Raw genomic sequence first — 27,655 nt, forward strand, 5'->3', positions numbered from 1 at the left:
ATAAATATCTCTTCTTTTCTTACACAAAATATAGCATACTATGTTCAATCTACCTTGCTCTTTTCACTTCATAACATATTTTAGAGATTTTTCCATATAACAACACAGAAACTTCATTCCCTTTTAAAGATGTATAGTGTTCCATAGAGTGAATATTCCATACAGGGCACTTTGTTCACCATCATAATCTTATGAACTTCATTTCTTGTATGTGTGGACAGTACTTGAGGGATAAATGCCTTGAAGAGAAATTGCTGTGTAAAAGGGCAAATGGATTTTTACATATAATACGATTTCCAAGTTGTTCTCCACAGATGAGGAATTCTCCATAAACATTTTTTTTTGTATTTTCAAAGTTTTATTTAAATTCCAGTTAGTTAACATATAGTATAATATTAGTTTCAGGGGTAGAACTTAGTGATTTTTCACTTACATATAACACCCAGTGCTCATCAGAAGTGCCCTCCTTAATACCCATCACGCAATTAACCCATTCCCCTGCCCACCTCCCCTCCAGCAACCCTCAGTTTGTTAGCTATAGCAAAGAGACTGTTTTACAGTTTGCCTCTCTCTTTTTTTCCTTTCCCCTATGTTCATCTGTTTTGCCTCTTAAATTCCACATGTGAGGAAATCTTATGGTATTTGCCTTTTTTTGACTGACTTATTTTGCTAAGCATAATGCATTCAAGCTCCATCAACATCATTTCATTATTTTTAATGGCCAAGTAATATTTCATTATATATATATTTATACAGGCACACCACTTCTTTATCCCTTCATCAGTTGATGGACATTTGGGCTCTCTCCATAGTTTGGCTATTGTTGATAATGCTGCTATAAACATCAGGGTGCATGTGTCCCTTCGAATCAGTATTTATGTATCCTTTGGGTATATACCTAGTAGTGCAATTGCTGGATCATATGATAGTTTTATTTTTCACTTTTTGAGGAACCTCCATATTCTTTTTCAGAGTGGATGCACTAGTTTGCTTTCCCACCAACGGTGTAAAAAGAGGGTTTCCCTTTCTTTTTAAAGATTTATTTATTTATTTGAGAGAGAGAGAGAGTGTGAGACAGAGAGCATAAGTGTGGGGGAGGGGTAGAGGGAGAGGGAGAAATTCCAAACAGACTCCCCACTGAGTGCAGAGTTCTATGTAGGGCTCGATCTCACAACCCTGAGATTACCTGAACTGAAATCAAGAGCTGGACGCTTAACAGACTGAGCCACCTAGGCGCCCAAGGATTCCCCTTTCTCTGCATCTTTGAGAACATCTATTGTTTCTTGTTTTGTTAATTTTAGCCATTCTGACAGGTGTGAGGTGATATCTCATTGTAGTTTCAATTTGTTATTTCCCTGATGATGAGTGATATTGAGCACCTTTTCATGTGTCCGTTGGCCATCTGTATGTCTTCTTTGGAAAATTGTCTATTCATGTCTTCTGGCCGTTTCTTAACTGGATGGTTTGTTTCTTTGGGCATCGAGTTTTATAAGTTCTTTATATATTTTGGATACTAACCTTTTATCAGATATGTCAATTGCAAATGTCTTCTTCAATTCTGAAGGTTGCTTTTAGTTTTGTTGTTTCCTTCACTGAGCAGAAGCTTTTTACTTTGATAGAGTGCCAATAGTTCATTTTTGCTTTTGTGTCCCTTGCTTCCAGAGACGTGTCTAGTAAGAAGTTGCTATGGCCAATGTCAAAGCGGTTGCTGCCTGTGTTCTCCTCTAGGATTTTGATGGTTTCCTATCTCACATTAGGTCTTGCATCCATTTTGAGTTTATTTTTGTGTATAGTATAAAAATGTGGTCCAGTTTCATTCTTTGCATCAAAGTGTCTTGGAATGCTTTTTAATTTTTGTTAGCATGATACTTTAGAACTATCAATTTCATCAGAAATCAGTTGATGGGCAATTTCTTTCCACTCCACTGACAACCTGTTACTGAATATGAAGTTAACTTCCACCTTCCCTCAAGATTCTACCATTGCTCAGGCAAATATGTGGGGATAGTATAACCTCTTCTCATGACTCTATTAAGGAATGCACATTACTCATTTCCTTGTAGTTTGACATAAATCTCGGTGACCCCAGAGCAGCAGAGAACAAGATGCTGGTACCAGCCTGGAGTTGGTAGAGGAAATATAAGTGAGGAGGTATTCTTCCTCCCCTTTTGGCCTCCCTCACAAATACCACTTTTCCTTTCTCTGAGCTAGGCTTGCAAATAAAATTGATAAAACAGTTTTGTAAGAAGTTTCTGCTATGATGAATGTAAATGTTTTTGAAATGCTGTCATTCATACATGTCAGAATTCTAGTAAATTTTGGTGTTGGATGCCATCAAGATGTAACTTACTGGCCTACCAAACTGCTTGGTTTTGAAAGTATGGGCAGCTATAGTTCTGACAACATTAAAATCTTGACTTTTCCTTTAAGCGTTGAAGCACCATTTAGAGCCTCAAAAGCAACCGCTGTTTTTCCTCTTCATTATCTCTGTTCTCAGATTTCCCTTTGTCATTTCACCTGCCTCCCGAGGAATGGCAGGCTCTCAGCTCCACGGCTATGAGGGCAGACCTAGTTGAGGCATGCCCACAGGTCTCTGGCCCAGCACCCACGGCCATTCCACCACAATTGTCTTGTCAGCCTTTGATGGAGCTGAGAGGACTGTTTCTTATTATGTTAGCCAGTGCTAGAGGCAAAAGAAGCCCTCATCCTTCTGGTATCTCTTCTTTGGGATAAACACATTAAGGGAGATTCTTCCAGGGGATTTGTTGCCCGAAAGTGGATGGGTGAGGAAAATAAACATTGTTATTGTTCTTTCTTTGTACTTCACTGAGAGAACTGATTTCTGATTTCTATTCTCTAGTACTGAAATTAATGGTAATAAATGATGACTTTGGTCCTGCTTTACCTTCTTCCAAAGCATATGCTTAATTACTGATTCTCAAAACTATCAAAGAGGACCATCTTTCCTTCCATTATTTACAGAATAAGCCCATCATCAGGCTTAGCCCACTAATAAAAGAGATGTGTGGACATTGTACTCGTATTTTCTGTGTGTGGTGCTTCTGAAACCTTTTGGTCCCCCGCATGCAAGGCTGAGTGAGTGGCTGATGTTTAAAAATAACTCTCCTCAAGTGACTAATCCATACTATTTGAAATAGTCAAGAAAATTCAAGTCAATTTTGTGTGAATTCAACCCATTAAGTAATTGTCATTCCCTAAGTTTTTACACCACAAAAGTTGGAAATTATCATAAAATGAAAATGGGAGTCCTTGGAGTTAGTTGTAGTTTTATTTAGTTTTCATAGATGCAAATTAAGGATGGATTTGATTTTTTTTCCAGCTATGATGTGTTCAAGAGGTAAAACATCTGCGCTTGTCAACCCTGCCTGCCCTGCCTTTGTGTTCAGTGGCCCTTTACAGCATCTTTTCCACTGAACTCCTGCTCCCTCCAGCACATTTCCTCCACATACTAAGTCAGGGAACAGAAACACTCACCATGCTGGAGTGGCAGGGGTGTGGGGGTGGGAGCACACAGTGGATGTGTGAACAAGGTCTGCTGAAACACCTTAAAGCTCAATTCAAAAGCAGGAAATACGTGAAGACAGTGATAGTGATCTCTGATTCTTGCTAATTATGTAGTTGGATGTTTAGTGTGCATAATCCGTACTGTTAACTTTTCTTTCCCCTCTGCTTTATGAGTGTAAAAGAAATATTTTTCAGTTCAGAAGTAGTTTTAATATAGAATAGTTACATTAAATCTATTTGAGTCATAAAGATGCACATTTTATTGACACAGTTGTGCTGGAAAATAGTAAGAAACATAAAGGTAAAAATAAAATTCTTACTACCTTGAGCTGTTTTTGTTGTTTTTCTTTCATTATCATGTGATATGTATATGCATCACTTATTTGAAATCTTATTTGTCAGAATATTTTCTTGTCATTTTATAAAAATCACTTGATGCTTTTAAAACATTGTAGAGATGAATTACAATTTACTGAGTATTTATTTATTTATTTTAATTTTTATTTATTTTTTTTAGAGAGTGAGAGAGCACCCACGCCAGCAGGGGAGGGGAGGGGCAGAGGGAGAGAGATTGAATCCCAAGCAGGCTCCATGCCCAGCACAGAGCCCAACATGGGGCTCAATCCCACCACCCTAAGATCATGACCGAGCTGAAATCAAGAGTCGGATGCCTAACCAACTAAGCCACCCAGGCATCCCCAATTTACTGAGTATTAAAAGCCATAACTTTAAAAATATTAGGTAGCAATTCAACAAAAACCAAAAACCCGTAGAATTCCTAGCTATTTCCTTAAAATAGTTCATTGTATATGGAATTACTTGTTCAAAGAATAATGTATTGATTTTGATAGATATTATTAAATTATCCCCTTCAAAGAGCTTACTAAACTCCAGTAGTAAAATATTAGTTTATATTTCACTGTATCCTTGATATCATTGAGATACATACAGGTTATATTGAAAATAATCACTAACTGGTGTGACATTGGTGCTGGACAATGAGAACTGACCTTGGCCATCAACAATGTACATTTTTCCTGTCTCTATCTTTCCATATACTTACCACAAAAATATATTTTAATTTAACTTCTTTGGTTTCTGATGGTGTTGAGCACTATTTCACATGTGTTGCTTACTTTTTTTTCTTCCATGAAGAAGTGTCATGGGAATACAACTTTAAGGGAGAAAAAAAAAGAAAGTTAACCTTTCAAATAGTTACTATCTTTGGAAAATACAAAGTAAATACCAAAGCATCACATTTTCCTCATTTGACTTACACTTTTTCTCTCTTCATTTCCTATTTTCTATTGCCAACTTACTTATATTTTAAGAAGCCAGGAGGGATATTGTGACCTCATTATGTGGTTTGGTGCTTGGGGAGATTCTGAACTAGGTAATCAAGACATGAAGTATTGAATTCTGGGTTACTAAGAGGCACAGTAGAAGGTAACATGAAGATCAGTAAAAATCCCATTTTTAGCACAATTTTTATAGTGTTAATTTTGAAAGAGCAATGCTTATTTATTTCTGTTCAATCTGTGTTAGCTATTATAGAAAATTATTGCACAGAACATTTGCAATTTCAAAATCATAAATTTCATATTTTTATTATCTCTATTAAAGTAAAATATTACTAGGATTGTTACTTGTAAAATTGCTGTCTACATGGTTCTGGGCAAAAAAGACTGTAAATATGTATATAAATGACATGCATTAGATATTAATGTATTCTAAGTCATTTATTTTTGCTCATGGAAAATTTTTTAAAGTAATAAATTATATTTTAGACAAGCCACAGCTCCAAGAAAAAAAATGATGACATTTTAAATATTTGAGATAGGAAAACATGCAAAATTGTTGAAGGCCATGCTGTGGTTTATTGGGAAGTAATAGCATACTTTCTATGTGCTGATTATACATGAAAAATGTGCTAAAATAGGAAGCTTAGGCAGTTTGTTACTTTTCAAGCTTACCACAGGAATTGATTGTTCCTGAACAAGATTACAGGTTCAATTATGAAAACTGATACTTGCTACTCACAGAAATAACTGGGAAATAATGAAATTGTCAGACTAATTTCATAGAACATTTTGAGAGAACAAACCAATGTATCCTTCCATTACTTACTCATTCCACATAAACTTTGGGTTTATCATGTTTGGTGGGAAGAGATTTCAAATGAGAGTTGGAATTTTTCCTTATCAGTATTGAGGTCTTTATTATGTCCTATAAATGATCTGTAGCTCCATTTCCTGATCTTTAAAGTCACTTACGTCTTATAGTAGTTTTAGATTACAATGCACTGGTCATTTTTACCTACTGATCTCTTCTTTTTATCAAGAGCCATTTATATAGATCATAAAAAAGAAAAAGAAAAAGCAATTGAGAAATGGTAATTTCTCAAAGTTAGAACTATCAAAATAGTATGATCCTAAATATATGATTGCCTATAAATAAAATTAAAAAAATGAAAAGTTGTGTAACAAAAAATAGCCCAAAGACATGGATGGGCCTTTCACATAGTAGAATAAAAATAATGAATAAAATGAAACAGATTCAGTGTAATTATTAATAATAATGAGATATAAGCAAGTAAATGAAATTAAAACTACTTTGAGAATAACTTTTTACACCTACTAAATTGATGAATATTTAAAGTCTTACAATACCTGGTGTTGGTAAAGATATGAAATATTGAAGAGCTTACACATTGCTGATAGAGCTGTAAATTTGTATAATACTTTGGAAAACAATTTGGTATTATCTATTAAGTTTAAAGATGCAAATATGACCCAGAAATTTCTCTAAAGCATTCTCTGCAAAAGTTCTTTTAAGAATCAAAATCTAGAAATGACTAAATTTCTCACAAGAAATGATTTAGTACATAAACTATATACTCATACAGTATTGTATGGAATGCCATATATATGGTCTATATATAATATGAATTATATATATTATTATATAGTGTATACATATATAATCTCAACATGGATAAATCTCATTGACAACTTTTGGGTAAAAAGGAAGTTCTGGATGACTACACTTGAGTTTATATAAATTTTAAAGGTATGAAAAATAAATATAATATTTTAGGACATGTTCATCTGTAGTAAAACTACTGAGAAAGTAATGATAAATACAAATAATAGGACTTTTTAAAATCTGGATATAAGGGAGAGGATAATATTAGAATCTGTTGATGTTTAATTTATTAAGCTGGGCAGTGTTTTATTCCACTTTATATTTTATATGTCATAAATGCTATTTTGTATGTTTGAAGTATTGTATAATGCATTTGAACAAAATAACCTAAGATTCTTCTTTAGAACTCTGCTAATTTCACAGATTAATTTCCACATAAACTTTAGTATTATTTTGGTGAGTTAAAAATATTCCTGTTGGGATTTAATTGAAAGCACATTGAACATTATAATACACCAAAAAAAAAAACCAACACCTTGTTTTTAAAAGCAGTGGATGCCTTCTAATTTTTCATATTTCTTTTTATGTTCATCAGGGGAGTCTTAAACTTTTCTTCAGAGATATTCTGCACAGTTCTGTTAAGCTTTTTCCTAAGAAGTTGTATTTCTTGTTATGTTAAGTGGAATCCTCTTACTTGTTTCAAACAGAAAGGCTTTACATTTGGATCTATTAGTCTACTAAGCCATTAATTTGGATTCTCTTAGTCTTTTCTCTATTCTTTTTTTTCCCATTCAGTTCATGACTGGTAATCGTATCATTTCTCATTAATGCTAATTTTAAGAAGGAAGATTTACTTATTTTGACACAGCTACCTAATGAGATGGCAGTGGTTTTGCCACTGGGGAGACTGAGGGGATGAGACCCCCCTGAGCATACGGTATAGAAGAGTCATATTTGAAGGAAGAATTAGAATAGACGACATAGATTTAAAGTCTGAGATTCGATGGTTATAATCCTACCTGGAAATAAAATCTTCAGACATTTTCTTAAGTAACACTTCCTTTCCTCTCTCACATAGAAAAATGAGTGTGACACCTGAACAATGTGTTTACTTTTAGTATTTTATGTAATTGTCCTATCTCATAAATAAAAGTGAAAATAAAAAGCCCTGTAATAAAATGTACAGTTGCACAAAAACTGCACATTTCCTCCATTTGTTAGGTGAAAGTGGTCAAGGTCAAGATTATTCTTAGTGCCATGACAAAGGAGAAAAGCACCTAATTATTTCAGGATAATCAGAAGATATCACTAAAAACTAAATGCTGCAAAACCCATTATACATCTTACCAAGACAGCTGAATATAAGGTGTTAGAAAGTAAATTCTTCAAAATGGAATTTTTAGGCAACCAGTGAAATATAGAACATTTCCATTTTAAATATAAAATAGAAATGATTGAATGCCTGTATTTTATTCAGTAGTCTCTATGCTTTACATACTAAGCCCATTAAAATGCAATAAAAATAGAGTCCATGCTATTGAGGAAATTGATCAGTATCATACTCTTTAACTTTGAAAGAGTACTTTATTTCTTTGTACTTGTTGCTGCAATATATGTAAAGAAATAGTGCTAATTGTAAATAAGGACCACCATATTGTGCAGTTTCCCTCTTTCACTGAGGGAGATTCAGTAAATGCTTATGACTTTATTGTCTAGTGAAATCTGTCTGAACACTTATTTTTTTTGAGATAACACTGGTTCCTCTTGGATGACTTCACACCTAATTTGTAGTAAATTGCATCATCATATTATGTCAATATTACTGCCAAAATATGGTGGGCCAATGGAAAATCAAAATAGAAGAGTAAATGAAAAAAGAAGTCAAGAAATATGGCTTCCCAGGCCTATTCCTAGCTGTGGTCCCTAAGAGTTGCTCTGGGGACAAGAGAGCACATTGGACAAACTTTCATCTTCAAGTGTGAAGAACCTCCAAGTTCTACTCATAAGCTCTGATTTTAATAAATATAATGCTGCCATTTAGAATTATAAATGCATATATGCACCCATTAACATTGCCATAATTTTGATTCTTTTGATTTTAAGAATAATTCAGACACAAAATGCACTTTTAAGAAAACACATGCTTGCTTAAGTAGATGAATAGCAATTGCTTTAACAGCTTTATTTGAATTGTTGAGAGCAACTATCTTGAATTTGTTTTAATCTGAGCAGACGAACCATTATGATTCGGTAAAGGCTCTATAGCTCTGAACACTAACCGGAGGTAACTTTTGGGTCACAGGGAGAGAGTTTCTATAGCAGTACATTAGGATATCTTTGGCCTAAGCAAGTTTCCAAAGGATAAAGGCCAACTTCTTCATCATGTGCTTGGACTTAAAACATTACCTCTTTGCCAATCATTTGGGAGTCATTGAAATAATAACTTAAACCAATTAATCATTCCTTTAAAATATTCTAAAATTAGATTCACATCTTGTTTCAAATACATTTAACTCTGTGGTGTATGTATTCTGTATTCTTGGAAAATTATTAGGAAATCATTTCATCTCTAAAATTGCAGATGTATGGCTGAATAAAATTTCACACCCTAATGAACTTGAAACAGGAATTCTTACAGCTAAAGCTAAGAATTTTTCCACTGCCTTTTTTTTTTTTTTAAGATTTTATTTATTCATTTGAGAGAGAGAGAGAGCAGGGGTGCAGGGGGAGGGAGAGGGACAAATAGACTCCATGCCTAGTACGGAGGAGCCTGATGTGGAGTTCCATCCCAGGACTCTGAGACCATGACCTGAGTCGAAACCAAGAGCCAGATTCTCAAGCGACCGAGCCACTCAGGTGTTCCTCCATTTGTGCTTTTGACTGCAAAAATCTTAGGTCATTACTTTCCCCAGCACCACTGTTACGATTTTGCAAAGTGAAAGAAACTATAGAAGGTGAAAACGTGTGGAGGAAACTTTAACAGTGACAATATTGCTACACAAGTTTTGAAAGCCCTTAATAAGTTGTTATTGAGCCCACACACATACACCAGTGACACCTTGCCAGTGGAGGATGGGGGTGGGGACAATGGTTTCCATTGGATTCCAGTGAATTCTCTGTTATTTTTAAAGTTGTTTACCAGGTTTAAGACTTCTTCCTGCTCTGATATTATTAATTTCTTAACCTTTTTTGTTGTTGTTATTTAAACAATGTTCTCAAGGTGTTGTTTATTAAAAGTATACCATTGCGTCTACTCCTAACATTTTGCATATGAGTAACCTGTCTTGTAAAAGATAATTATTTCTTAATTATCTAGGTAATACTATTTATATTTGACAAATACTTTTATTACCTTTTTTCTTATTTTAATTTCATTTTATTATGTTATGTTAATCAAGGTACATTACACCGTTAGTTTTTGATGTAGTGTTCCATGATTCATTGTTTGCATATAACACCCAATGCTCCATTCAGTATGTGCCCTCTTTAATACCCATCACCAGGCTAACCCATCCCTCCAACCCCCTCCCCTCTAGAACCCTCAGTTTGTTTCTCAGAGTCCATCTCTCATGGTTCATCTCCCCCTCTGATTTCCTCCCCCCCTTCATTTTTCCCTTCCTACTATCTTCCCTCTCTCTCTCTTTCTTTTTTTTTTTTTTTAACATATGATGTTGTTTCAGAGGTACAGGTCTGTGATTCATCAGTCTTACACAATTCACAGTTCTCACTATAGCACATACCCTCCTGAATGTCTATCACCCAGCACCCCCATCCCTCCCACCCCCCACCACTCCAGCAACCCTCAGTTTGTTTCCCGAGATTAAGAATTCCTCATATCAGTGAGATCATATGATACATGTCTTTCTCTGATTGACTTTCACTTAGCATAATACCCTCTAGTTCCATCCATGTCATTGCAAATGGCAAGATGTTGTTTCTTTTTTGATGGCTGCATAATATTCCATTGTATATATATACCACCTCTTCTTTATCCATTCATCTGTTGATGGATATCTTGGCTCTTTCCATAGTTTGGCTATTGTGGACATTGCTGCTATAAACATTGGGGTGCATGTATCCCTTTGGATCACTACATTTGTATCTTTGGGGCAAATACCCCGTAGTGCAATTGCTGGGTCATATGTTAGCTCTATTTTCAACTTTTTGAGGAACCTCCATACTGTTTTCCAGAGTGGCTACACCAGCTTGCGTTCCCACCAAAATGTAGGAGGGTTTCCCTTTCTCCGCATCCTCGCCAATATCTGTCGTTTCCTGACTTGTTAATTTTAACCATTCTGACTGGTGTGAGGTGGTATCTCATTGAGGTTTTGATTTGCATTTCCCTGATGCCTAGTGATGTTGAGCACTTTTTCATGTGTCTATTGGCCATTTGGATGTCTTCTATGGAAAAATGTCTGTTCATGTCTTCTGCCCATTTCTTGATTGGATCTTTTTTCTTTGGGTGTTGAGTTTGATAAGTTCTTTATAGATTTTGGATACTAACCTTTTATCTGATATGTCATTTGCAAATACCTTCTCCCATTCTATCAGTTGTCTTTTGGTTTTGTTGACTGTTTCCTTTGCTGTGCAAAAGCTGTTTATCTTGATGAAGTCCCAATACCTCATTTTTGCTCTTGCTTCCCTTGCCTTTGGCGATGTTTCTAGGAAGAAGTTGCTGTGGCTGAGGTTGAAGAGGTTGCTGCCTGTGTTCTCCTCTAGGATTTTGATGGACTCCTGTCTCACATTGAGGTCTTTCAACCATCTGGAGTCTATTTGGGTGTGTGGTGTAAGGAAATGGTCCAGTTTCATTCTTCTGCATGTGGCTATCCAATTTTCCCAACACCATTTGTTGAAGAGACTGTCTTTGTTCCATTGGACATTCTTTCCTGCTTTGTTGAAGATGAGTTGACCATAGAGTTGAGGGTCCATTTCTGGGCTCTCTATTCTGTTCCATTGATCTATGTATCTGTTTTTGTGCCAGTACCATACTGTCTTGATGATGACAGCTTTGTAATAGAGCTTGAAGTCTGGAATTGTGATGCCGCCAGCTTTGCTTTTCTTTTTCAACATTCCTCTGGTTATTTGGGGTCTTTTCTGGTTCCATACAAATTTTAGGATTTTTTGTTCCATTTCTTTAAAAAAGTGGATGGTATTTTGATAGGGATTGCATTGAATGTGTAGATTGCTCTAGGTAGCATTGACTCTTCACAATATTTGTTCTTCCAATCCATGAGCATGGAACGTTTTTCCATTTCTTTGTGTCTTCCTCAATTTCTTTCATGAGTATTTTATAGTTTTCTGAGTACAGATTCTTTGCCTCTTTGGTTAGATTTATTCCTAGGTATCTTATGGTTTTGGGTGCAATTGTAAATGGGATCGACTCCTTAATTTCTCTTTCTTCTGTCTTCTTGTTGGTGTATAGAAATGCCACTGATTTCTGTGCATTGATTTTTATATCCTGCCACTTGACTGAATTCCTGTATGAGTTCTAGCAGTTTTGGGGTGGAGTCTTTTGGGTTTTCCATGTAAAGTATCATATCATCTGAAAACAGTGAGAGTTTGACTACTTCTTTGCCAATTAGGATGCCTTTTCTCTCTTTTTTTGTCTGATTGCTGTGGCTAGGACTTCTAGTACTGTGTTGAATAGCAGTGGTGATAGTGGACATCCCTGCTGTGCTTCTGACCTTAGGGGGAAAGCTCTCAGTTTTGCCCCATTGAGAAAAATGTTTGCTGTGGGTTTTTCATAAATGGGTTTTATGATATTGAGGTATGTACCCTCTATCCCTACACTCTGAAGAGTTTTGATCAAGAAAGGATGCTGTACTTTGTCAAATGCTTTTTCTGCATCTCTTGAGAGGATCATATGGTTCTTATTCTTTCTTTTATTAATGTATTGTATCACATTGACTGATTTGCAGATGTTGAACCAACCTTACAGTATAGGAATAAATCCCACTTGGTCGTGGTGAATAATACTTTTAGTGTACTGTTGGATCCTATCGGCTAGTATTTTGGTGAGAATTTTTGCATCCAAGTTCATCAGGGTTATTGGTCTGTAAGTCTCCTTTTTGATGGGGTCTTTGTCTGGTTTGGGGATCAAGGTAATGGTGGCCTCATAAAACGAGTTTGGAAGTTTTCCTTCCATTTCTATTTTTTGGAAGAGTTTCAGAAGAATAGGTATTAATTCTTCTTCTTTTTTTTTTAAAGATTTTATTTATTTATTTGACAGAGAGAGACACAGTGAGAGAGGGAACACAAGCAGTGGGAGTGAGAGAGGGAGAAGCAGGCTTCCTGCAGAGCACGGAGCCCGATGTGGGGCTCGATCCCAGGACCGTGGGATCATGACCTGAGCTGAAGGCAGATACTTAATGACTGAGCCACCCAGGCGCCCCAGTATTAATTCTTCTTTAAATGTTTGGCAGAATTCCCCTGGGAAGCCATCTGACCCTGGGGTTTTGTTTGTTGGGAGATTTTTTTTTTAATAATTTTTTTTTATTTATTCATTTGAGACAGAGAGAGAGAGAGCAGGAGCAGTGGGGAGAGGCAGAGGAAGAGGGAGAAGCAGATTCCCTGCTGAGCAGGGAGCCCGATGTGGGGCTCGATCCCAGGACCCTGGGATCATGACCTGAGCTGAAGGCAGACGCTTAACCATCTGAGCCACCCAGGTGCCCCTGTTGGGAGATTTTTGATGACTGCTTCAATTTCCTTAGTGGTTATGGGTCTGTTCAGGTTTTCTATTTCTTCCTGGTTCAGTTTTGGTAGTTGATACATCTCTAGGAATGCATCCATTTCTTCCAGATTATCTAATTTGCTGGCATAGAGTTGCTCATAATATGTTCTTATAATTGTTTGTATTTCTTTGGTGTTGGTTGTGATCTCTCCTCTTTCATTCATGATTTTGCTGACCTGGTCATTTCTCTTTTCTTTTTGATAAGTCTGGCCAGGAGTTTATCAATCTTGTTAATTCTTTCAAAGAACCAGCTCCTAGTTTCGTTGATCTGTTCTACTGTTCTTTTGGTTTCTATTTCATTGATTTCTGCTCTGATCTTTATTATTTCTCTTCTCCTGCTGGGTTTAGGCTTTATTTGCTGTTCTTTCTCCAGCTCCTTTAGGTGTAGGGTTAGGTTGTGTACTTGAGACCTTTCTTGTTTCTTGAGAAAGGCTTGTATTACTATATACTTTCCTCTTAGGGCAGCCTTTGCTGCATCCCAAAGATTTTGAACCGTTGTGTTTTCATTTTCATTTGTATCCATGAATTTTTTAGATTATTCTTTAATTTCCTGGTTGACCCATTCATTCTTTAGTAGGATGCTCTTTAGCCTCCACGTATTTTAGTTCTTTCTGACTTTCCTTTTGTGATTGAGTTCTAGTTGCAAAGCATTGTGGTCCAAAAATATGCAGGGAATAATCCCAATCTTTTGGTACTGGGGGAGACCTGATTTGTGACCTAGGATGTGATCTATTCTGGAGAATGTTCCATGGGCAGTAGAGAAGAATGTGTGTTCTGTTGCTTTGGGATGGAATGTTCCAAATATATCTGTGAAGTCCATTTGGTCCAGTGTATCATTTAAAGTCTTTATTTCTTTGTTGATCTTTTGCTTAGATGATCTGTCCATCAGTGAGGGGGGTGTTAAAGTCCCCTACTATTATTGTATTGTTGTCTATGTGTTTCTTTGCTTTTGTTATTAATTGGCTTATATAATTGGCTGCTCCCATGTTAGGGGCATAGATATTTACAATTGTTAGATCTTCTTGTTGGATAGACCCTTTAAGTATGATATAGTGTCCTTCCTCATCTCTTAGTATAGTCTTTGGTTTAAAATCTAATTTGTCTGATATAAGGATTGCCACCCCAGCTTTCTTTTGATGTCCATTAGCATGGTAAATGGTTTTCCACCCCCTCACTTTCAATCTAGAGGTGTCTTTGGGTCTACAATAAGTCTCTTGCAGACGGCATATCGATGGGTCTTGTTTTTTTTATCCATTCTGATAGTCTGTGTCTTTTAATTGGGGCATTTAGCCCATTTACATTCAGGGTAACTATTGAAAGATAGGAATTTAGTGCCATTGTATTGCCTGTAAGGTGACTGTTACTGTATATTGTCTGTGTTCCTTTCTGGTGTATGTTACTTTTAGGCTCTCTCTTTGCTTTGAGGACCCCTTTCAATATTTCTTGTAGGACTGGTTTTGTGTTTGCAAATTCCTTTAGTTTTTGTTTGTCCTGGAATCTTTTTATCTCTCCTTCTATTTTCAATGACAGTCTAGCTGGATATAGAATTCTTGGCCGCATATTTTTCTCTTTAAGTGCTCTGAATAAATCATGCCAGTCCTTTCTGGCCTGCCAGGTCTCTGTGGATAGGTCTGTTGCAACTGTAATGTTTCTAACATTGTAGGTTACAGACCCCTTGTCCTGAGCTGCTTTCAAGATTTTCTCTTTGTCTCTGAGACTCATAATTTTTACTATTAGATATTGGGGTGTTGACCTATTTTTATTGATTTTGAGGGGGTTTCTATGTGCCTCCTGGACTTTGATGCCTGTCGTTCCCCAAACTAGGGAAGTTCTCTGCTATAATTTGCTCCACTACACCTTCTGCCCCTCTCTCTCTTTTTTCTTCTTCTGGGATCCCAATTATTCTAATATTGTTTTGTCTTATGGTATCAATTATATCTTGAATTCTGCCCTCATGATAAAGTAGTTGTTTATCTCTCTGTTTCCAGTTTCTTTATTTTCCATCATTTGGTCTTCTCTATCACTAATTCTCTCTTCTGCCTCATTTATCCTAGCAAGTAGAGCCTCTCTTTTTGATTGTACCTCATTAATAGCCTTTTTGATTTCAACTTGGTTAGATTTTAGTTCTTTTATTTCTCCAGAAAGGGTTTCTCTAGTATCTTCCATGATTTTTTCAAGCCCAATTAGTATCTTTAAAATCATCATTCTGAACTCTAGTTCCAACATCTTACTAATGTCCATATTGATTAGGTCCCTGGCAGTCGGTACTGCCTCTTATTCTTTTTGTTGAGTGATTTTTTCCATATTGTCATTTTGTCCAGAAAAGAATAGATGAATGAGAGAACAAAATGCTAACAGGGTAACAATGACCCCAGAAAATTATACACTAAACCAATCACAAGAGACCTGAAACCGGGGGGAAAGACAGGGAAAGAAAGAAAAAAGAAAAAGAAAAAGAAAAAAAAATAATGTGATCAAATATGATCAGGCTGGTGAATATATCAGTGCCACAGACTAGATTTTGGGCATATTTTGGTCTGTTAGAAGAAATTGCCTCCCAAAGTTTTAAAGAAAGAAAAACTTATATATGTACAAAAATAAAGGTAAATATGATGAAGGGATAGAACGTGACTGCAAAGATGAAAATTATAAAAGATTTTATAAAAGGAATTGATAAGAGAAGTTGGTTGAAAAAGAAAAAAGAGGTTGCTGCCTGTGTTCTCCTCTAGGATTTTGATGGACTCCTGTCTCACATTTAGGTCTTTCAACAATTTGGAGTCTATTTTTGCATGTGGTGTAAAGAAATGGACCAGTTTCATTCTTCTGCATGTGGCTATCCAATTTTCCCAACACCATTTGTTGAAGAGGCTGTCTTTTTTCCATTGGATATTCTTTCCTGCTTGTTGAAGATTAGTTGACCATAGAGTTGAGGGTCCATTTCTGGGCTCTCTATTCTGTTCCCTTGATCTATGTGTCTGTTTTTGTGCCAGTACCATACTGTCTTGATGATGACAGCTTTGTAATAGAGCTTGAAGTCTGGAATTGTGATGCCACCAGCTTTTGTGGAAGACTGTTGAATCACAGATCTGTACCTCTGAAACAAATAATACATTATGTGTTAAAAAAAAAAAAAAGATAGCAGGAGGGGAAGAATGAATGGGGGGAAATTGGAGGGGGAGATGAACCATGAGAGACATGGACTCTGAAAAACAAACTGAGGGTTCTAGAGGGGAGGTGGGTGGGACTATGGGTTAGCCTGGTGATGGGTATTAAAGAGGGCACATTCTGCATGGAGCCTACTGGGTGTTATACACAAACAGTGAATCATGGAACACTACATCAAATACTAATGATGTAATGTATGGTGATTAACATAACATAATAATTAAAAAAAAAAAGAAAAGAGAAATAAAAAAAAAAAGGAGAGAATGTGATCAGGCAGGAGACTAGAATAAAGCCATACACTAGAGATTTAGGATATATTTTGGTCTGTTAGAAGAAACTGTATCCCAATATTTTAAAGAGAAAACAACTTATATATACACCAAAAATAAGTTTAACTGCAATGAAGGGTTAGAATATGACTCTAAAAATGAAAAATAAAAAAGATTTTTTAAAAAAAGGATTGATAAGATGTTTGTTGAAAAAGGGAAAAATAAAAATTCAAAAAAAAATAGAAAAAGGAAAAACAAGAAAATTCAAAATATTAACTTTGAGGGGAGTCTGGGTGGCTCAGTCATTAAACATCTGCCTTTGGCTCAGGTCATGATCCCAGGGTCCTGCGATCGAGCCCCTCATTGGGCTCCCTGCTCAACAGGAAGTCTACTTCTCCCTCTCCCACTCCCCCTGCTTGTGTTCCCTCTCTTTGCTGTGTCTCTGTGAAATAAATAAAATCTTAAAAAAAAAAATCAACTTTGAAAGACTAAAGAATCATGGTAAAAAAGCCATGAATTCTATGTGCAGTATTCCCCTAGCGCTGGAGTTCTGCCCTTCTCATTGATTGGTAAACTTGGTCTTGGCTGGCTGTTCTTGCTGATCTTCTGGGGGAGGGGCCTGTTGCTGTGGTTCCCAAATGTCTTTGCCGGAGGCGGAATTGCCCCGCCCTTGCCTGTCCGGGCTAAGTAATCTGCTCAGGTTTGCTCTCCGGAGTTTTTGTTCCCTGCAAGCTTTCTGTATAGCTTTGGAGGATGAGAGTGAAAATGGAGGCCTCCTAATCTCCCGCCCCGGAGGAGCTGAGAACTTAGGGTCCCACTCCTCAGTGCAGCCCCAGAGAAAAGCAGTCAGTCACTCCTGTCTTCCCAGTCTCCAGCCGCACTCCGTGCTCACCCAGCCTGTGACCCATGGTTTCTATCTCTGGCACCTGACCCCATGTGATCTCCAAACCCAGTAGATCCCTGAGGTCCGCTCCTGCACCACTCCTCCTGGGGAAGGAAGGGACTCTCCCTGGATCTGCCACTTATTGGGTCCCTGCTGGAGGATCAGTGGCCCGGCTGTGCTGCAAATCACAGTTTAGGCAACCCTGAGCTGAGATCCCGCGCCTCGGCTCTGTCTCTGCAGCCGGCTTCCCCGCTGTGATACCTGGGAGCGCTGCCACACTCAGGCACCCTGGTCTTCCTGTGACCCTGATGGTCCTGAGACCACACTGTCCCAGAGAGGGTTCTACCCCCTGCTTAACCACTGGAGCGGCGTCCCTCAGCAGAGCCGACTTCTGAAAGTTCCGATTTTGTGCTCCTTGGCTCTATCACTTGCCAGAAGCGGCCGATGGATGCCCCTCCCCCGCCGTCTATCCTCCCAAATATTGCCTCGGATTCACTTCTCCGCTCGTCCTACCTCCCAGAAAGTGGTCGCTTTTCTGTTCAGAGAGTTGTTGCTATTCTTTTCTTCGATCTCTTGTTGAGTTTGTAGGTGTTCAGAATGGTTTGATCCCTATCCAGCTGAATTCCTGGGACCAGACAAAATTTAGGTCCCCTATTCCTGTGCCATCTTGCTCCTCCCCCCCACCTTTTGCATTCTTAGAACGTTTCTATCTCTTATATTCCAGTAAGCAAATCTAACAGCAGTACTATGATTTAATTATTCAAATATTCTAATCATTTTTTTTTCCATTTACTAAGCTACTATTTATTGAGTGCCTACTATTTTCCAGGCAACATGCCAGGCACGGATATTTCATGAACTAAACGTACATGATACCTGCTACTATAAAATTATAATTCAATGAAACTAATGAAGCCCTTTTTAAACCTAGGATGAATTGAATGTAAAGGCTTAATTTTCATTTATTTCACAAATATTGGGCATTAAAATGTGCCTCTCCCTGTGCTCAGTCACAGGGGGTTATGGAAATAGGACATTTTAAACAATTTAGAATTCAGAAGTTTATAGTTTATATTTAACTAAGTTTATGTTTAATTAAGTTTATAGTATATATTTATTTAAGTTTATATTATATAAATTTATGTATATAGGGCAGAAAAAAATTTTAAACTACAGAAAGGAAATCAAAACAAACTGGAAGACTGAACTACTGATATATTTGTGTTAAGGAAGTGGGTTTGTCAAATGCTATACTAAGTAGTTAGGGACTAAGATAAGCATTAAGGGATGAATGTATGAGGTTTGGAAGAAAAAGGCTCGTATTAAGCTTTCTGGATAATTAGAAGGAAACACACCACAGTACAGAGCTGTGAGAACAGTGGCCAGTGTGTTCCAAGTGTTATTTTGGTAGACTGAAGAATGAAGCTCATGGTCAGCAGATGTTGTTCTCAGGTACATTGCAATTAGAAAAGGAGGTTAGGATCATATTGTTAAGGGTTAGACCTAATTCTGTAGATTGTGGGCTGGTCCAAATTCTTTGATTCCATAATTTTAGTTGTACTTCAGTAATATTAATTTATCTGACTGTGAAGATGACGGTGCGGCTGTGTGCTGAAGGAGCAATTGAATGTGGAAACAGCAAGTTCAGGGTGGAGCAGGCTTAATTTGTGGTGTCAGGGAGATAAGTGTTAGGATAAGGCTGAAAGGCAGTTGTATATATAGGCTAATCTCTCTAGAGAGTAGCGCAAATTAGCAATTGGTTTTGGAAGTCAGCTACATCTAGGAAAAGCCAAGGGGGTGACTGCCATCAGCCACGGTGAATGCGAAAAGGATCCTGTAATTGAACAGGTGCTCATTTTTATTTTTAAATAAATCTCAGATCATGCAGAAAGACCATTGATCTGACACTGATGATGTTAGGTGTTTGTGTTTACTTTATTGTTACATTTTCTTAGTGACCAAAATGGCCTTAACATTCCCCTCAGCTTGACTAAACTTTAAATAGATTTCTTACGGATTCTACTGTCCTGAACTCCCTTTTCTTGGAACATTTATACCAAAAAAATTGCAATTATGCATTCTTTCTCTGCCCCTTTTGGATGTAAATCTTCTCCCAGCCTCTGGTCCGCTTTGTAAGCCAGGAATGTCTTTCTCAGGGACCTGTGAGTCATCCCTTTGAAATGTCATTATCAATAAATATAGGGCCCTGTTTTCCAGTTTCTGTGGGAGGGTAGGAGCCTCATTTCCATAAAGGGGGATTAGCAAACACAGATAGCCTATTGTACAGGTGGTGTAAACCAATCATTTTGCGTCTACCTCCCTTTCTATGGTTCATAAATGTGCAAATATACACATGATTTAGACTGAAGTGAATTAATGGATGTCATTTCCCTGAACAGTAATCATTTCTAGGTGGGCATGACTTTACCCAGTCAGAAGGAGGCCCCAGTCTTTATTCAGTGATTGAGTGATGTGGTGGGTAATGCATGATCCCCTGCCTAGGGAATTAACCAAGGTTTAAAAATTAGGATGTCCTATTTTATACTCAAATTTAAACATCATCTCCCATTATAGCTTGCTACAAACTCAGAATTGGGGTAATTAAATTGTATATGTCCATCTATTAAGAAAATTTTTCTAATTTTGCTTTGTTTCTTTTAGCTTTATACGATATTTGTGAGAGTCATCATAGTGAGTAGGGAAGAGGATTAACTGGTAGAACTCACCTCACAGAGATGAGTAAGAAAAAAATGAAATATTGGTGGGGGAAACAGTTAGCACCATGATTAGCCTATTTTGATAATCACCAAGTGTTTATTCTTGCTCTATTTTTCTTTGCTATTCTGCAGGTCTTCCATAGGACAAAATGCTTTTTGGAATTTTTTAAAACTTCCTGATTTTCTTCTATTATGATTTCTTCCATTTCTATGTAAGGTTTTCTTTTTTTTTATAAAAAATTCTCTAAACTTTCTTTCTTCCCAAATCATAAAGACAGGAATTTGCTTTTTTCTGCTTAATAATATATCTTGAAGCTTTTCCATATCAACACAGAGTGCTTCCTGTTTCATATATAAACCACCAATATCTTTTTTTTTTAAGATTTTATTTATTTATTTGAGAGAGAGAGTGAGAAAGAGCACAAGAGGGGGGAGTGGGAGAAGGAGAAGCAGACTCCCCGCCGAGCAGGGAGCCCGATGCGGGACTCGATCCCGGGACTCCAGGATCATGACCTGAGCCGAAGGCAGTCGCTTAACCAACTGAGCCACCCAGGCGCCCAACCACCAATATCTTCTATTGTTTTATTATTTTCCATAGTTTTTAGCAGCTCCACTCTCTGTGGACTTTTAAGTTCTATAAATCTTTTGCTCTTGCAAATAATACTCTAGTGAATATGAATAATTTGTAAATATATCTCATAGCTGTCACTGCAGACCCCTACTTCTTTTTGCCACCATATATTTTATTGTTAAATTACCCCAATTCAACCATAAGTTTGGTTAACTAGCTGCTTAGGATGCCACACAGGTCAAATTCCTAAACTGAACATGAGTGTTTGGGTGTGAGACATAAACACATACTGCCTAAAACACAGTTCCTTGTTGGTTCATAGAAAAAAGAAAAAGTGTTCTCTAGAAGGAGGAGGATACTTTCCTTGCTTAAAAATTATTTTTGCCTCAAAAAAATGTAACTTTTTGAGTTCTTATGGTGATTTATTTGAGAGAGAGAGGGCACGAGCCGGGGTGGTGGGGTGGTGTGGAATAGAGAGGGAGGAGCAGACTCCCCACTGAGCAGGGAGCCCGACATGGTGCCCATCCCAGGACCCAGAGATCATGACCTGAGCCAAAGGCAGATGCTTAACTAACTGAGCTACCCAGATGCCCCAGTAATTTAAATAATTCAAAAAGTTTTCTAGAAATAACTTGCATTTTAATAAAGATTGGGTTTGTCCTTGGGCACCTTCCTAATAATATTGTGGATTGCCTCTTCAATATTTCTAACTACATATGTTTTATCACCTCAATAAGGATATCAGCTAATTGAAGGTGGGAGCAATATTGTATCTTACATTCTTCAAAAAGGTCAGAACAGTGCTTTGCAGTTAATATGTTTCTATGAACTTGTTGAGTGCTCCCATGGTGTAGCTTAATTTTGTTCTTCAAACAAACAGAATTTACTTGACAGTTCTACCCTTGAACTGACATTAGAGAGGCTTAATATAAATGAGGATCGCTGTGACTAGAATTCCACTCAGACTCCGCCATAAACTGATTCTTGTAACTTCCTGTCACCAAATCTTGCAGTCATAAGGTATATTCCTCTTGGTTGATAAACACACATCTTTATGTGAAAGAAACCAGGAGAGGGCTGGATGCAGTTGTGTGCTTAAGCCTGTGCCACTGTTTGGAAAGAGCCAGTTTTGCTTCTTTTCCCAACCTCACTTTTCTCAACTCACTGGAGTTTGAAATTGCATGATGGAAATCAGTAAACACTAGAACTGAAGGTTCTCTCTCCACCCCAGGCATAGCAATGGTTAAACATTTAACAGCACACCATTGGCTTGGTGGTAGCCGTAATTATTACAGCTATGTGTGTGTGTGTGACAAAAAGACAGCATAAGTTGTTGCTTCTGCTTAAGAACTTACGAAGAACTTACACAAGGAGTTAACAACCATCAGATCTACCATAGGGTCTCTGAGGACATGATGTTGACAGTTAATATTTTGAGAGTGGACCATGTCCCCAGCTCTTTTCTAAGTGGTTTAAATACATGAACTCTTTAATCCTCACAACAACCTACTAACGTAGATATGTAGAGGAAAATCCTCTTGTTAATTCCACTTAATAGTTGGCCAAACAAAACCTAGACAAGAAAACATAGTGATAAGAACAATGAGACAAGGGTAGTTGCTATAAAGTGACATAGGGAAGTCGTCCATTTGAACAGGATCAGTTACATATAGTTATTATCCTTTTGTTAAATATTGACAGTGATTTTGGGGATAATGACTAACTCAAAATTCTTTCAAAGTTCTTTTTTATGTTTACTATATAGGAAATATTATTTGTGAATACATCTCAATGTTACAAATATTTTTTTTTTTTCCTATGGTAAGGACTTGGGTATTTTGTATTTTGATAAATATAGAACTCAGCCCAACTTTTTCTTATCTTTTTTGGCTTCTCAACAGCACACTGCTGACATTTGTTCCACTCTAGCAGTTTGAGGATAAACTTTATTGCTTCATACACTCTGATTTGTGTGTAACGGGAACAATGTCCTTTGAATTCCATGGCATGATATAGATTTGTGTACTGTTTATTTTTTCCTTTTCTTTTCTACTTGACAATCCATCAACACTATTTATGTGCTGCTCACAGTAGGTGGATTGAGGGCTTCATGAAGAATTTTGAGCCATACATATTTTATTCATTCTAATACTCATGGAAGCAATTTGTCCAAGAATGCTTCTGTACTTCAAAAAAATAATATACAAATACAAACTTGATGGAAAGGCACTCTAAAGAGAATTTTACCTGTTAAAGTATGAATGCCAGGCTCTCTGCAGAAGTGGCAGGGCCACTGAAGAAGGAGATTTAAAAAGATTACCTCAGGGTGCCTGGGTGGCTCAGTCTTTAAGCATCTGCCTTCTGCTCAGGTCATGATCCCAGGGTCCTGGGATCGAGCCCCTGCATCGGGCTCCCTGCTCTGCGGGAAGCCCGCTTCTCCCTCTCCCACTCCCCCTGCTTGTGTTCCCTCTCTCACTGTCTTTCTCTCTGTCAAATAAATAAATAAAATCTTTTAAAAAAATAAAAAAATAAAAAGATTGCCTTTTCTCAATCACAGAACAAAAATCTCAGGGTCTAGTTTGTGGTCAGTATAAATTCATATTGTCATCAACTGATGAGCTGAAACTCAGATCTCATGTTCCATTCGTGTCACTTGGGGGGGTGTGCAGCCCTTATTTCAACTTCAAGAATTGAGAATGTAGGGTGGGCCCCTAAACCTAAGTTAATATGATTCTACTTAGTCCGGCAGGAAAATCCTACTGACCTTTTTATTCTAAAATTTCACAAATATTTCTCAATATGGTAACTATTAACAACTCAAACTGTTAAAAGCTCATGGGGCAGTAAAGATCTGTACATAATTGTTGGGAAAAGCTAACCTTACAATGAAAATGAAAAACATACTCCTTAGTATTGGAATATTAGCTATTTTACCCACATAGTCATTGGGTTTTTATTTTTACTACATGGAAAATACTAACTGATATTTTCTGGATTCATTAATGATATGACTGCCACTCTACAACTCAATTTATATGAATTCTCTCATTTCTTTAAAGTCAAGGAGCTGTATGCTCCAATGCCATCAGTGTAATGACCTGTTTGATAACATTTCTAATAAAAACTTTTAATGGGCAGAAAATCGCAACCATCTAGACTTTAAGCAACTGACTAAAGAGTTCTTCTAGTGGATATAAACCTTACTTTCTGTAACTAGGGCAGGAGTTGGTAAACTTTTTCAGTGGAGGGCAAGATAATATTCTAGGGTGTGAGGGAAAGAGATAAATTTGAGAATATTATTTAGGTACTCAACCATTTAAAATGTAACCATTTAAAATATTTAAAACATTTTTAGCTCACAGGCCACACCAAAACAGGTAGCAAGCAAGATTTAGCCCATAGGTCGTAGTAGGATGTTAGGCTCTGGAAAAGAACATCCTTAAAAGTGGAATGAAAATAAGGTTCCTCATTTAGTCCCCAGAGTGCATTGCTGGAGACCATACAGTTTGGTTATAAAAGACGTCCAGAAATTCAGTCTGTGTCTCCATTAAGATATTCTCCTTTTTTTTTTATTATGTTATGTTAATCACCATGCATTACATCATTAGTTTTTGATGTAGTATTCCATGATTCATTGTTTGCATATAACACACAGTGAGCACATTCAATATGTGCTCTCTTTAATATCTGTCACCAGGCTAACCCATTCCCCCACCCCCTCCCCTCTAGAACCCTCAGTTTGTTTCTCAGAGTCCATAGTCTGTCATAGTTCGTCTCCCCCTCCAATTTCTACCCCCCTTCATTCTTCCCTTCCTGCCAACTTCTTCTTCTTTTTTTTAAACATATAATGTGTTACTTGTTTCAGAGGTACAGGTCTGTGATTCAGCAGTCTTACACAAGTCACAGCGCTCACCATAGCACATACTCTCCCCAATGTGTATCACCCAGCCACTCCGTCCCTCCCACCCCCCACCACTCCAGCAACCCTCAGTTTGTTTCCTGAGATTAAGAATTCCTCATATCAGTGAGGTCATATGATACATGTCTTTCTTTGATTGACTTATTTCGCTCAGCATAATACCTTCCAATTCCATCCACGTCATTGCAAATGGCAAGATTTCATTCCTTTTGATGGCTACATAATATTCCATTGTATATATATATATATACCACCTCTTCTTTATCCATTCATCTGCTGATAGACATCTTGGCTCTTTCCACAGTTTGGCTATTGTGGACATTGCTGCTATAAACATTGGGGTGCACGTACCCCTTCGGATCCCTACATTTGTATCTTTGGGGTAAATACCCAGTAGTGCAATTGCTGGGTCATAGGATAGCTCTATTTTCAACTTTTTGAGGAACCTCCATACTGTTTTCCAGCATGGCTGCACCAGCTTGCATTCCCACCAACAGTGTAGGAGGGTTCCCCTTTCTCCGCATCCCCGCCAACATCTGTCATTTCCTGACTTGTTAATTTTAGCCATTCTGACTGGTGTGAGGTGGTATCTCATTGAGGTTTTGATTTGGATTTCCCTGATGCTGAGCAATGTTGAGCACTTTTTCAGGTGTCTGTTGGCCATTTGGATGTCTTCTTTATAAGTGCTTAGGGAGCTCAGATATCTTAAATGTAACTTTAATGGACAGAAGTTGGGATGTATCCAGTCCTGTTAGGCTGCAAATAATGAAGGGGCTGTGGGTACAGACTATGATCCAGGGTTGGTAGATTGTGTTTTAATGTGGAAAGTGGGACTAAGTCCCAGGTCCAACCCACAGAGAGGATGTCCTCTTGTCCTGGCAAATCTGAGGGTCAAGTGTCCAGGGCTGTTCTCAGTGAAGAGTCTCCTCTCTTTACAGCAGGACTTTCAGGTCAATAAGAGAATTGGAGTGATTCTTCATGGCATAGCTACTTACAGGAACTTCTTTTTTTTTTTTAAGATTTTATTCATTCATTTGAGGGAAGCAGGGGGAGAGGCAGAGGGAGAGGGACGGGGAGAAGCAGACTCCCTGCCAAGCTGGGAGCCTCACATGGGGTTCGATCCCAGGACCTGGAGATCATGACCTGAGCCGAAGGCAGATGCTTAACTATCTGAGCCACACAGGCGCCCCCAGGAACTTCTTATTCACTGCCTGAATCCTGTTGGCATCTTGCTTGCCAAAGATGCTTTAAATGCAAATTTAATGTGTAAAAAACACATATATCCATGACAGGGTGTCAATGCAGAGTGAGTATTGAGGAAGCGTAGTGAAAAATTCCTTATTCAAACTTGTTTAAAGGCCCACAATTTATATTTGTAATAATATATGGATTGATAAAGTCTTCTTATTTTCTTTGTGGAATCTGTAATTAAACATTTTTCAAGGTCAGGTAGGTCATAAAATTCATGTTACAAAAACCTACTGGTGGAACATGCTAATATGGTCACAGAATTGTAGCTTCTGGAAATCTGCAAGCCAGTTATTGAGCAATTATTCCTTGCAAAGCTGGATTTATGATATATTGTGACTAATGCATTTCAACATTATTACTTCCTGTTTTAGCCTGGTTAATAGGTGAAAATAATTGGTTTCTGTTCTAGTTATTATCATTTTGGTATGTGATCTTTAGAATGAAAATAAGTACCTTTGCTGTTCTTTCTAGGTCAATTACAGGCAGAACAATTAAATAGAAAATTATTATGTTTGTCATCAGAATTCATATCTTTTATAATATTCTCTCTCTCTAAATTACTTCATTTTGCCAAATACAGTGCTTCCGAACAAAATGGGCTATATAACAGAAAAGAATAATGTTTTCTTTGCTTGATAATTTGACTTTTCTTTAGTAGCAACATTATGTGGTTAACCTAAATTCTATTTATCTTTCCTTTCAAAGCATAATGAAATTGTGTTCTTAAGACTGCTGACTAGATTGTAATTCCTTAATTTGTAATTGTATCCTCACTTAATGATAGTCACATCCTGCAAGAGGCACTTTATATTTATCTTTGCTAAATCTCTCCATATGAATATTTACATTGCTCCTTGATTTATCGAGGAAGAATAACAGGCTAAACTATTTCATCCCTTTTGTTTAAATCTTTCTCAATTTGATTACTGTTTTAATCTGTTAAGTTCCACTTGGCAATTTTTTTTTTCTTCTGGTGCTGTATGAGGTGCTTTGATGAAGCTATTTGGCCAATTACAGAAATAACACTTGAAAAGTAAATAGCACCCTGGTGACCTTACATAGTTAACATATTTTCTCAGTGTATTAATGCACCTGTAGGAACTTCACTACCTACTAATAACATTTTCTTAAGATGTAAAATAAAACCTGTTGAGCACATTTATTAAAAAAAAAAAATGAGTCAGACTTCTTCTAAATGTTTTTGGAGTTCCTTTTTCACATACTAATTGTTGAATACTCACAACGACCTAAAAGTAGATGCTATTATTATCATCATCATTTGTTGTTGAGGACATTGGGGGTGAAGAGAATTTACATAATTTGCTTAAAATCAGACAGCTTATAATAAATGGCAGAGCCTAGGTTTGAGCCCTGGCCATTCATGGTTCCAGATCAGTGCTCTTAATCACCCTGAGTCCCTAAATACTGGAAATGGTATATCAAAAGCTTATCCTCATTTAAGTCTATGATACCCTAAATTTTGAAATGGATTATCTTATAAAGTTGTCCTATTTCTCATTATCTATACATGTTCTTTGGATACCTTACCTAAATATATGTCTTTATAGGTCTTGAGTAAGTTTTCCCAATCATTTGTAATAGGAAAGTCCAGTGTAAAACCCAGTATCTTTTACTAATTTACCCCTGGAGATATAGGTCAATAATGACTCCTCATAGTGTATTATCTGGACAACCTCTTT

The sequence above is a fragment of the Neomonachus schauinslandi genome, chromosome 12 (genome assembly GCF_002201575.2).
Source record: "Neomonachus schauinslandi chromosome 12, ASM220157v2, whole genome shotgun sequence".
NCBI lineage: Eukaryota > Metazoa > Chordata > Mammalia > Carnivora > Phocidae > Neomonachus > Neomonachus schauinslandi.